Source organism: Hippopotamus amphibius, chromosome 4, assembly GCF_030028045.1.
Source record: "Hippopotamus amphibius kiboko isolate mHipAmp2 chromosome 4, mHipAmp2.hap2, whole genome shotgun sequence".
NCBI classification, from domain to species: Eukaryota; Metazoa; Chordata; class Mammalia; order Artiodactyla; family Hippopotamidae; genus Hippopotamus; species Hippopotamus amphibius.
Window position 1 is genome coordinate 111,045,332 of NC_080189.1, and position 12,007 is coordinate 111,057,338.

A 12,007-nucleotide genomic window follows, 5' to 3' on the forward strand; every position below is an offset into this window, starting at 1 on the left:
CCCATTTAAAGTATACAATTTAATGGTTTTTAGTATTTTCAGTGTTGCACAACCATCACCACAATCTAATTTTAGAATGTTTTTGTTCCCCCTCAAATAAGCCCTATGCCCATAGCAGCCAGTCTCTGTTCCTCCCACTTGCCTGCCCCAGCCCTAAGCAACCGCTAATCTACTTTCCGTTTCTATCAATTTCCCTACAGAGACACGTTCTGGACATTTCCTATGAATGGAATCATGCAATATGTGGTCTTTTGTGAGAGGCTTCTTTCATATAATGTTTTGAAGGGTCATCTGTGTTGTGGCAAGTGTCAGGGCTTCATTCCTTTTATTGCTGAATAATATTCCCAGTGTGAATATGTCACATTTTATTTATCTATTCGTTGAACAGTTGATGAACATTGGCTCATTTTCATTTGCGGGGGTAATATGAATAGTCCTGCCATAAACATTCCCATACAACTTTTTCTCTATGGACGTATGTTTTCATTTCCTAGGAGGGGAATTGCTGCATCATATGGTCTTCCTATGTCTCACTTTTTAACCTGGTGCCCATTTCTGATTATTTCTTTAAGGTACATTCCTAGCCATGAAAACAATTGGTCAAATCACATGGGCATCTTTAAAGTCTTTGATGCATATTGTCAAGTTACGCTCCTAAAAATTGTACCAACTTCTGCCCCCACCAGCAGTGCAGGAAGATGCTTTGACAGTACAAATCCAGGCTTCAGAGGCTCTTCAAGGATGGGTCCCACAGTTATGTGATCTGCTTGGAGCTGCAGCGACTCACGAGGCAGCCCACTCCTTTCCTGCATGAGGCTTAGTAGCAGGAACCAGAAGACCTGGCTTCCCCCCTCCAGGCCTGCTGCTTGCTGGCCATGCAACCTCCAGCAAGGTATTTATTTCCTCCTTTGCAAAAGGAAGTTAATTCTTGTCTGCCTACCCCACTCAGCGTTGGCGGGTCAGTGTAGGAACTCGGTGTAGGAATGCTTTTCATTGTGCTTTTCATTCACCCAGACATGAGTGAGTCTCGCCAAGGGGTCATTTTTTGAGAAGCACTGCTTAACTGGTTGGTCCACTGGGCCTTGATATTTGGGGCGGAACTTGGTAGTTAGGGGTCAGTGGTGGGTTGGCTCAAGATATATCTACTTTAACAGAATCTGAGGACAAACAAAGCTTCCTTTTTTTTTTTCTGCCATGAATGTGATTGCACAGCACACTTTTGATGTGTCATTAAGCTAAACACACACACACACACCCCCAGCAGTGGCTCAGTTAGGGAGGGACAGAGAGGGCTGAGGTGCCGGGGAGTCCGTACCTCGAATGTAGGGTTTTCTTATTACTAATAGAAAGTTGTTTCCACCATCGGGATAAAATGTGCCCTCCAGAAATTGTCACCATTAGTCCTTACTCTGCCCTCCGTCCTGCAGCCATGGCCAGGGCAAGGCTGCCCTTCTGAGATGCTTCCCACAAGCCCAGGGCCTTCCTCCGTGGCTCAGTGGACAGTGGGCCTGCACATGAGCCAGAGGAGAGCTCTGTCTGGTGCAGAGCTAATGGTGACAATTTCTGGAGGGCACATTTTATCCCGATGGTGGGAAGGACTTTCTATCAGTAACAAGAAAACCCTACAATCGAGGTACGGACTCCCCGGCACCTCAGCCCTCTCTGTCCCTCCCTATCTGTCCCTCATGTATCACTACTTGGAAAATTAAAATCCAACTGAACTAAAGACCTCGAAAGCCCCTGCTGGCTGGGCGGCTCTCTAATTCTCTAAGGCAGCAGAGGGTTGACTGGTAGAGGATTCGGGGTGGGGGATGGGGAGGGAAGCCAGGTGGGGCTGTTCTTCCCTAAATACCAAGAGCAAGGAAACAAGCACACACCCTCTCCCAATTCTGTGATTTTTTCTCACCCCTCTCCGCTGGAACAAAAACCCTTTTGTGAGTTTAGCGGAGCCTGACCGCACACTTTTCTGTCTCCTCTCCTTACGTGGAGGAAAAAACAAGCCGTTCCATCCGGGTTTGCCAGGTTCTTTTGAAGGGCTTGCGGCTTTGGTTTAGGCAAACAGGAACCTGGCGGAGCTGCCTCCGCCCTGGCCTGACTTTTTGGCAGGACTTCCCCGGGGCCTCCTCGGGCAGAGGTTGCGGCGGGGCGGGGGAGGGGAGCACGGGATGGGCGTGGGGGGAGAGCAGGGCTGCGGGCGCCGTGCCAGGCGAGGGGCCTGGTGCTTAGGAGGTTTCTGAGCGCCAGGTACGCGGCAGGCAGGGCGTTGAGCCCCTCCTGGTGTGATTGGAACCTACCGACATCAGCTCCCAGAATCCTCTCCTGCCCCCGGGGAGGCAGGGACCACCGGCGGGTTCCAGGTCAGGAACGCGCAGGACGGCCTGCCTTTGTCGGAGGCCACCCGCACCAGGTGAGCCTGGCCTCGTGGCCTCTGGGCGCCGTCTGCTCCCACAGAGCCTCAGCCTTGGGGAAGCATCCTTCCCCAGCCCAGAAGGCGGCCTCCACGGGATGCGGCGGGGGAGCCGAGCCTGAAGGCACGTCTCAGTCACCGGAGAGGAGGGCGGGACGTCGGACTCCAGCGCCTGTGAGCGCCGCGCACTCTGCTCACGCCCGGGTTGGGGGGGGGGGGGGCCTGCCCGCCGCACGCTCACACTCACGTCCACATACTCCCCCCACACACACCCCTGGCAGCGCACCACGGGCGCTGACACGCAGGCACCTTCCAGGAGCGCGAGCCTCTGTCTGCAGAGAGCGCCCAGCAGCCCCGCAGGGTGACCAGTGATGGGCGTCATCGCCGAAGGTGCTCGGGGCCTGGGGTTGGAGGGATGAAGTCAGCTTCACGCAGTCTCCTCTCCGCGGAGTGGAGTGCCTGAGCTAAGCGGGAGGGAGGGCAGGTTGGGCAGGAGCCCACGTTTGGGGCAGGGGGTCTACGTTTGGGGCGGGGGTCTGTGAGAGGCGCTTGCCGGAAATCAGGACCGCAGTCAGAGATTCAGAGCCACCACGGCCCCGGGCCGCCAGCCTCACAGCGCCCATCCCTCTGCACAGACGTGCGCACACACAGGGACACACACACGTGTAACAAGCAAGAGCTAAATCGGACTCCATGTTGGATCTGTTTCTTCGACTTTAACCTTTGCTTTTCGTTGCTTTAATCATACACAGCGGCCTGCCTCGGGGAACCCTACCCACCTGTGAAATTAACACACCCCTTCCCCAAGGCAAGTCATTCCAGGAGATGTTGTGCAAGACGGATAACCCTTTTTACTTTACTTCCCCGCCTCTCCCTCTCTGATTCTATAAGAGAAACTGGCATCCAGACCCCGATAAGATGGTTTCTTTTTGGAGACTCTAGTCTGCCATCTTCTCCGTCTGCCCGCTTTCCGAATGAAGGTGCATTCCTTGCCTCAGCACCTCGTCTCCGATTCATCAGCCGTGGTGCTGCAAGTAGAGCGAGCTTGCACTGGGTCACACGCACACCAGCAGCAGGGCCTGGTGGGCTCCCCTAACGCTGCAGGGCTGAACAGAAGCAACAGAAATTCTGAACATCACCACTAAGACCAGCGTTCACTGAACCCTCAGTGAGGGCTGGGCTTTCTGCGGAGCTCTTTCCATGCGAAACAGAAGTTTCCAGTTAATTCCCACGACAAGCCAGGGAGGTAGGCACTGTCAGGCACCATCGTTCCCATTTTCCAGAGGAGGACACTGAGGCTTAGAGCTCGGGTAACCCCTCCAAGCTCCCACTGCTGATAATGGGCCGGAGAGGCACTCGGTAACTGGCTGCCCGCCTCCCCACCCCCGCCCTCACCGTGGGGCCTCTCGGGCACCATGAAAGCCCCTGCTTCCTGAGCACCTACATGCAGGGGACCATGCCCTGAGCTCAGACCCGACTTTAAGTCACTCCTTTTAGCCGTTCTACATTTCTGTGCCACAGTGGGTGGACTTGCAGAGCAGGACTAGGCCTTGCTTCTCACTGGCCCCCACCACGGAGTCCTGGTGGCAACAGCATGGAAGCAGTGGCCGGGGGGAGCCCGGGACACCTCGTATCTTTTGCTTCCCTGGCAGCTCCAGAAGATTTGCAAGGAGGCATGAGTTCGGGAGCCGGAGTGGAGAGGGGAATGGAGCTGAACCACGCCACATCCCCACAAAGACGTCATCCTAATCCCCAGGACCGGGGACTTACGAGGCAGCAGGGACTTGGCAAATGTGACTAAACCAAAAACCTTGAGCTGGGAGACACCCTGGCTTATGTGGTTGGATGACACCCACGGTAACCACAGGGTCATCGCCCATGGGCCACCATCCTCCCTGCCCTCGGACAGCAGCTCCCCTGCTTGGGGTTTGGACTGAAACTACACCCCCTTCCCAGAGGCAGGCAGGAGGGTCAGATCAGCAGCAGGAGCTCACAGATTCTGGGGTAGGTGAGGAAGGGGCCACGAGCCACAGAATGCGCAGCCTCTAGAAAAAGGCAAGGAAAGGGATCCTCCCCGACACCTCCAGAAAGAGCCGGCCCCCCGAAGGCTTGGTTCTAGACTTCTGACCTCCTGGACGGTCGGAGAAGGCATTCGTGTTGTTTCCAGCTGCTGAGTGTGTGGTAATTTGTCACACACTCCGCAGGAAACGAATACAGAGGGAAGCCGGAACAGGGAGGATGTAAAGCAGCTGGAGAAGATACTGGGGACAGGCTCCCTCTGCTCCGGCTGCCCTAACGGAATACCACTCGGGGGCTTAAACAGCAGCCGTCGCTGTCTCTCTGTCTGGAGGCTGGGAGTCTGAGAGCAAGGTGTCGGTGGGGCTGGTCTCCTCGGAGGTCTCTCTTCTTGCTGTGTAGACGGCCGCCCTCTGGACACACACTCCTGGCATCTCCCTGTGTCCTAATCTGTTCTTACAGGGACACCAGCCAGATCATGGGCCTCATGGTAACGTGTCACCTCTGTAAAGACCTTGTTTCCAAATACAGTCACATTCTGAGGTGCTGGGGTGGGATTGGGGAATTAGGGCTTCAACATGGGAATTCGGGAGGCATGTAACAGGGAGCCTCCAAGCCTGCCTCATTCCCACCAGGCCCTCACTTTTCTGGCAGCTTCCAGACCTCCCTAGGGCCCAGCTTGAGCCCAGGCAGCCACTGCCTGTAGAACCAGTTGCAGCTGCCAGGAGAACCAGTTGAGGCAGGCCAGGGGGGCGTGGGTTTGGAGAAGGGACCAGGATCCCTGAGGACTGGTGGTCAGGACAGGATCTAGGCGCGGGGGTCCTAAGTTGGGCGTGAAGAACTCAGTCTCTCCCAGGCCAGACCGCAGAGTCCCTCTCCCAGTCCTGACGGGGGCCCCTGAAGGCGCCAGGGAACAAGCGGTGGTGGTAGGTGGCCAGCAGCAGGGTCAGGAGTTAGATGTGCCCTGGTGACTCGGCTCTTTGCAGGGACATTGACAGGGGAGGACTGGAAGAGCCAGGGGAGTGTGCAGTACTCAGCCCCCACTGCAGCCCAGGACTGAGAGAGGAGAGGTTTCTCCCAACACCACCCGGGCCCCTGACCACACCTGGCCCCAGAGCCTCAGGCAGCAGGAGTGACTCAGAGTGCCTTCCAGACTCCCTCCTCTCAGCCTCCACTTGGCTCCCACCAGTATCTCTCCCCCCCGCTCCACCCCATCATCTCCCCATCACCTCCCCCTCCTCCAGGCTGGGATGGACTCCCTCCCTCCCACAAACTGCAGAGGCAGGTTTCAGACAGAAGACAGCCCATGCCAGGTATGCAAATAGAGAAGACTCAATACAAATAGTTGCATAAGGTATAAATTGCTACACCAGTGACTCAAAGGTAAAAAGAGAACTTTACAATATCACCCCCGAGGCAGAGGCAGAAAAGGGAACAGCTGCGATTATTAAAACATAGACATGTGGGCCTAGGACCTCAACCTCGGAGGGAGGGGGTCCAGCGGGTGCCAGTGTGTCTGAGGTGCCACAAAGTCGTTTTTACAAGTGTCGGAAAAGCCACCAATGGGTTCAGCTCCCCACCTCGACCCTCTATGAAACTATATTTCTACAGCTTCTTCATAAAAGCACAAGTCACAGGCATGCAGAAAGACCCACATCCTCTGTGACACCTTCCTCCCGCTTCGCCCGTGGCCTGTGTCGGCCAAGGGCACAAAGTCTTGGAATCTAATAGGGCATCGTGGAACCCAATGCTGGCCCTTTTCCTGTCTCACTACTTCAGCTTGTGTGGTGGTTGATCTTAGGTGTCAACCTCACAGGGCTGAGGGATGCCCGTAGCTGGTAAAACACGATTTCTGCCTGTGACTTCAAGGGCCTTTCTAGAAGTGATTCACATTTGAATCAGTGGGTGAGGAGCGCAGATCCCATCCCCATGGTGACGGACCCATTTGAGGGCCCACATGGAACCAAAGGGTGGAGGAAGGGGAATTTACACTCTCTGTTGAGCTGGGACGTCCATCTTCTCCGGCCCTCAGACATTGATGCTCCTGGTTCTGGGGCCTTCGGACTTGGACTGAATGACCCCCCCTTACCCCAGCTCTCCTGGGCCTCCCAGATGGAGGGACTTCTCAGCCTCCAAAATCACGTGAGTCAATTCCCAGCATGAGTCTCCTTCTATGTCTCTATATACACTGTTGGAGAACCCAGGCTAGTAGGCCAGCTGGGTCTCTCCTTGCCTTGAAGACATTCATTTTATTTTTTATTGAAGTATAGTTGATTTATAATATTATATTAGTTTCCGATACACAACATAGTGAGTCAATATGTTTACAGATTATGCTCAATTTACGGTTATAAAATATATTCCTATATTACAGCTATATTCCCTGTGCTGTGCAATATATCCTGTAGCTTATTTATTTTATACATAATAGTTTGTATCTCTTAACCCCCTACCCCTGTCTCACCCCTCCCCCCTTCCTCTCCCCACTGGTAACCACTAGAGTGTTATCCATATCAGTGAGTCTCTTTCTGTTTTATGTACATCTGTTTGTTTTATTTCTTACATTCCACGTATAAGTGATAACAGAGTATTTGTCTTTCTCTGACTTATTTCACTAAGCATAATACCCTCTAGGTCCATGCATGTTGTTGCAAATGGCAACATTTCATTCTTTTTTTTTTATGGCTGAGTAGTATTTCATTGTATAATATATATACCACAACTTATTTATCCATTCATCTGTTGATGGACACTTGGGTTGCTTCCATATCTTGGCTGTTGTAAATAATGCTGCTATGAACATTGGGGTGCATGTGTCTTTCCAAATCAGTGGTTCTGGTTGGGTTTTCTTTGTTTGTTTGTTTTGGATATATACCCAGGAGTGGAATTGTCAGGTCACATGGTAGTTCTATTTTAGGTTTTTGAGAAAACTTCATGCTGTTTTCCATAGTGGCTGCACCAATTTACATCCCACCAACAGTGTAAGAGTGTTCCCTTTTCTCCACATCGTCACCAATATTTGTTGTTTTTAGACTTTTTTTTTTTTTTAGACTTTTTGATGATAGCCATTTTGAAAGGTGTGAGGTGATATATCATTGTGGTTTTGATTTGCATTTCTCTGATGACTAATGATATTGAGCATTTTTTCATGTGCCCATTGGCCATCTGTATGTCTTATTTGAGAAAATGTCTTTTCAGGTCTTCTGCCCATTTTTAATCAGATTGTTTTTGTGTGTGTGTGTGTTGAGTTGTATGAGCTGTTTATGTATTTTGAATATTAACCTCTTATTGGTCATATCATTTGCAAATATTTTCTCCCATTCAGTAGTTTGTCTTTTTTGCTTTTCTGATGGTTTTCTTTGCTGATGGTTTCCTTTGCTATACAAAAGCTTTTAATTTTAATTAGGTCCCATTTGTTTATTTTTACTTTCATTTCTTTTGCCTTAAATGACAAATTTTTTAAAAATGTTGCTATGATTTATATCAAAGAGTGTCCTGCCTATGTTTTCTTCTAGGAGTTTATGGTTTCTGGTCTTACATTTAGGTCTTTACTCTATTTTGAGTTTGTTTTTGTATATGGTGTGAGGAAATGTTCTAATTTTATTCTTTTACATGTAGCTGTCCAGTTTTTCCAGCACCATTTATTGAAGAGACTGTATTTCCTCCATTGATTATTCTTGTCTCCTTTGTCATAGATTAATTGACCATATAAGTGTGGGTTTATTTCTGGGCTCTCTGTTCTGTTCCATTGATCTATTTGTCTGTTTTTGTGCCAGTACCATACTGTTTTGATTGCTGTAGCTTTGTTGTATAATTTGAATTCAGGGAATGTGATACCTCCAGCTCTGTTCTTCTTTCTGAAGGTTGTTTTGGCAATTTGGGGTCTTTTTGTTCCATATAAATTTTAGGATTATTTGTTCTAGTTCTGTGAAAATTTTCATGGATTGCATTGTCTGCAGATTTCTTTGGGTAGTATGGGCATTTTAACAATATTAAATTCTTCCAATCCATGAACACAAGATATCTTTCCATTTGTATCATCTTCAATTTCCTTCATCATTGTTTTACAATTTTCAGAGTGTAGGTCTTTCACCTCCTTGGTTAAGTTTATTCCTAGGTATTTTTTAATGTGATTATAAATGGGATTATTTTCTTGCTTTCCCTTTCTGTTAGTTCATTATTATTATGTAGAAAAGCAATGGATTTCTGTATGTTGATCTTGTGCCCTACAACTTTACTGAATTCATTTACTAGTTCCAGTAGTTTTTTGGTGGAGACTTTAGGGTTTTATATATATAGTAGCATGTCATACAGCAGGGTCTCTCTGGTCTGGCATCCCCAGAAGGCTGGGTACGCACAAGGGACCATAGGAGGTTTTCAGTGTGATTACCCAGGCCATGTGCCCAGAGCAAAGGATTTCCAGTTAGTTGCCAGCACTCAGTGAGGGATCCCAGGAGACAGGCAGGCACTCCAGTTCTCATCCACATCCCTGTGAACCCAGTCACGTGCGCACATGTCCCACCCAGCAAAAGTCCAGCGAGTGTGGGCTGTAATTCCACATAGTACTGCAGCCCTGAGCCCCAGGACTCTTTTTTAACTTCCCACCACTTGTTTGCTCTCCAGCACGTGTGTTTGAGGAGCTTTGTTCTCAGAGCATGAGAATGTTAAACGTAACTTTATAGGAAAGTCCAGAAAAGATGGCTTTCCAGTTAGGCTCATTCTAGGAGGGCATGATAAAGGGACTGGTTATGAAGGGTTAGACGGTGAGGAAACCCCGGGGCAGTGGAGGGGACCACACAGGGCAGTGTCTGGGCCCAAAAGAGATGGGAGTGGTTGAGTGGAAGAAAAAGTTGAGAGGAGCCCGACCTCCAGGTGAGAGACAGAGTGGGTCTGTGTAACCCAGCCGGGAGTGAGCCCGTAGCCACGGGCCCCGCACTCTCCTCCCCCACCAGAGCCAGAGGGTAAGGTGTCCACAGAGGCCTCTCAGGAAGGATGCAGGGTGGACGCGCAGGGGTGACAGGAAGGCACCCAGGTCCCCAGAGAAAATCTGCCTTTCTGTAAAAGATGCCTCTTGGAAAATGGCAATGCTGCTCCAAGATGTCCCCAAGGGCTCTCACCCAAAAAGCCAGGATGGGCACAGGACAGCCCAGAATGCCGCGTGGAGTCCTGGGGTGACAAGGGTGGTTTTAGGGTCTGAGAATGATGTGGACTGTTCTGTGGGTCCCTGGCCATCCAGACCTTGGGGTTGAGAATCAGTGGTTTCCCTGGTCTTATCCACTCTCTTTCCAGCACGTTCTCTCTGGAACCTTGGGATTTCCATTGCCTGCTGTGATTTAAAGCCAAATCTGAGAAGACCAGGTAGGACCATCCACTTGCCTCGCTCTGACCCCCGTGGATTTCCCTCTGAGGACCCAAGGCTCCTGCCTCCCCTGCATCCAGAGCTGCCGTAGGGATCACAGGCCCCGTAGTTGATGGGGGCCAGCTCCCCACAGGTCATTCTCCTGCAGCCGCTTTCCTCTCCAACCAGAAGTCCATACATGCAGAGCAGCACCCCTTGCCCAGGAGGGACAGTCTGCCCTGCCCCCTCCCCCCCAGGGCTGATGTTACCCAGAGCCCTCTGCGTGTCTCTCGAGGCTCCTCAAGGGTGCTCAGCACTGCCGGTCAAGGGCAGAGCAAGCACAGGGCACCAACAGGGCCACATCTCAGCCTTCCGCAGGCCAGCATTCAGGCCAGGGCTCAACACCCATCACTCGGTTCAAAACCAAAAACAGTCCTGCAGGAAAGCTCATCAGGCTCGGCTCCGGGCCAACCAGCCAAACATGGATGCTGGTCCCTCGGAGGCTCACACAGATCATTTCTGCTAATTAAACAAATGTTTTTCCAGACCTGTCTTAGTTTCCTCTGCTGCTGTTGGCCCCAGTGGCTGGCACGCCATTGGAGCCATGCCCTGAGAAGCAGCCCAGATCAGAGGATAGACAGAGCTCTGGGGGCAACAGACGTGCCTTCAGAGCAGAGGAGTCGGAGTCCAAACAGAAAGAAGGGAGAGGGAGGAAGCATGGATGCTCCAGCCCTGAGTCACAACCAGCCCACAAATGTCGGCTCCTACACACACACACACACACACACACACACTTTTGGAATGCACAGTCTGTCTCCCTCCCTGAACCCCCACTGCCCTCCATCCCAGCCCCCCCCACCCACCATGCACACAAATAAGCGACATAGTGCAGGAAAATAATTCCAAATTCCGAGGCTTGAGGGCATTTTGTTCCTACCTCGAAGGAAGCATGAGGGCAGCTCAAGACGTTACTTGGAGCAAGGAAGCTGGAGACTGGTTCAAGGTCTCCATGTGGTCAAGGTCAGCAGGGGTTCTGAACCCCTTCCAGAGCATAATTATCACAGTCACCCCCCACTTCCCCTCACCCAGCAGCCCCCGCATCCCGGAGAAATGCCCGCACATATCACGTTACCACACGAGGTCAGGAAGTGCGGGACTCTGAGGCTGGCCAAGAGCAGACCACTGACAGCCGGTCCGGGGTCCCAGTGCTGGAGACGGCGGTCACTGAATGGAAAGCAGTTTGTCCCCTCTTTGCCCCCCCAAGACCCTGACCAGGAGCGCTCCGCACCCCAGTGCCCCCACTGCCATGCCCCCACGCACCCTGCACTGCCCTTTATGCTTGGACCCCTGGCTTTTCTCAGAAGAGGCTGGGCATCTCACTGCCCCACCCCCACGGAGACCGGCCAGGCCCGGCTGCACAGAGGGAGCCGTGCCCGTAGCCTTTTCCTCTCTGAACTCCAGAGTCCTTGCCCACAACACCATGCACAGGGAGCCCTTGCCAGGCCAGGTCTGTAAAGCAGAGAAGAGGGGGTGGGAGAAGACCCCCACTGACCCCTAGGTCTCTGGGAAGCACAGTTAGAAAATGCTGGACCGGCAGATTCCTAAGTGCCCTGTAGCCCAGGAATGTTATGATCGGAGACCGTGGATCTAAAACACTCCCCTCCCCACATCCCACCACCAGTCACCGGTAAAACCAACACTCACTTGACTGCTAATGCATTCCTTCTTTCCAGATCATTCCATTGCCATGAACTGATGAACTAGCCACACTTCAGCATCCAGAGGGAGTTATTAGATCAGTGACCCAGTCCAGCCCATGAGGGAGCTGCGTGGTAAAGGGGCTCACTTTGCTCCAAGTGAGAAATGTTAAAATATATTTTTTGCATTATTTTTAATGTTATAAGCAACTGCTGTACCATAGAAATACATTGCAGGAGAGGTGACAACTCCCCCTCTCCTCTCCCTCCAAGTCCAAGGTCTTGGGATAAAGCAGTGCTTGAGTGACAAACATTGAGCACCTCGGCAGGTCTGGGGATTCCTGCCAGGACAGCTGGATGCCTCCGCCTCCTGGGGGCTCTGGCCAGTGCAGGTGCTGCCGACCAGGGTTCTTGGCCTCCTAAATCAATAGAAATTAATCAGAGGCCAAACAAGAAATTAAGGCTTTCTTAGGACCCCTGCTGCAGCAGGAGGAGCGAGAACAAACAAGGGGGGTTGCGTGAGCTGGCTCCTTACATGGGTTGAGTGTA

The 12,007-nt window shown here is 51.6% G+C and overlaps 1 long non-coding RNA gene across 1 annotated transcript; it reads left to right on the forward strand.

Moving 5' to 3' along the window:
- The first annotated feature begins 696 nt into the window (after positions 1–696).
- Positions 697–11,601, forward strand: LOC130851636 (uncharacterized). The gene is made up of 4 exons (XR_009053237.1): positions 697–892; positions 4,060–6,565; positions 9,713–9,781; positions 11,495–11,601. It is a non-coding gene; the product is annotated as an uncharacterized LOC130851636 (long non-coding RNA).
- Positions 11,602–12,007: the final 406 nt, after the last annotated feature.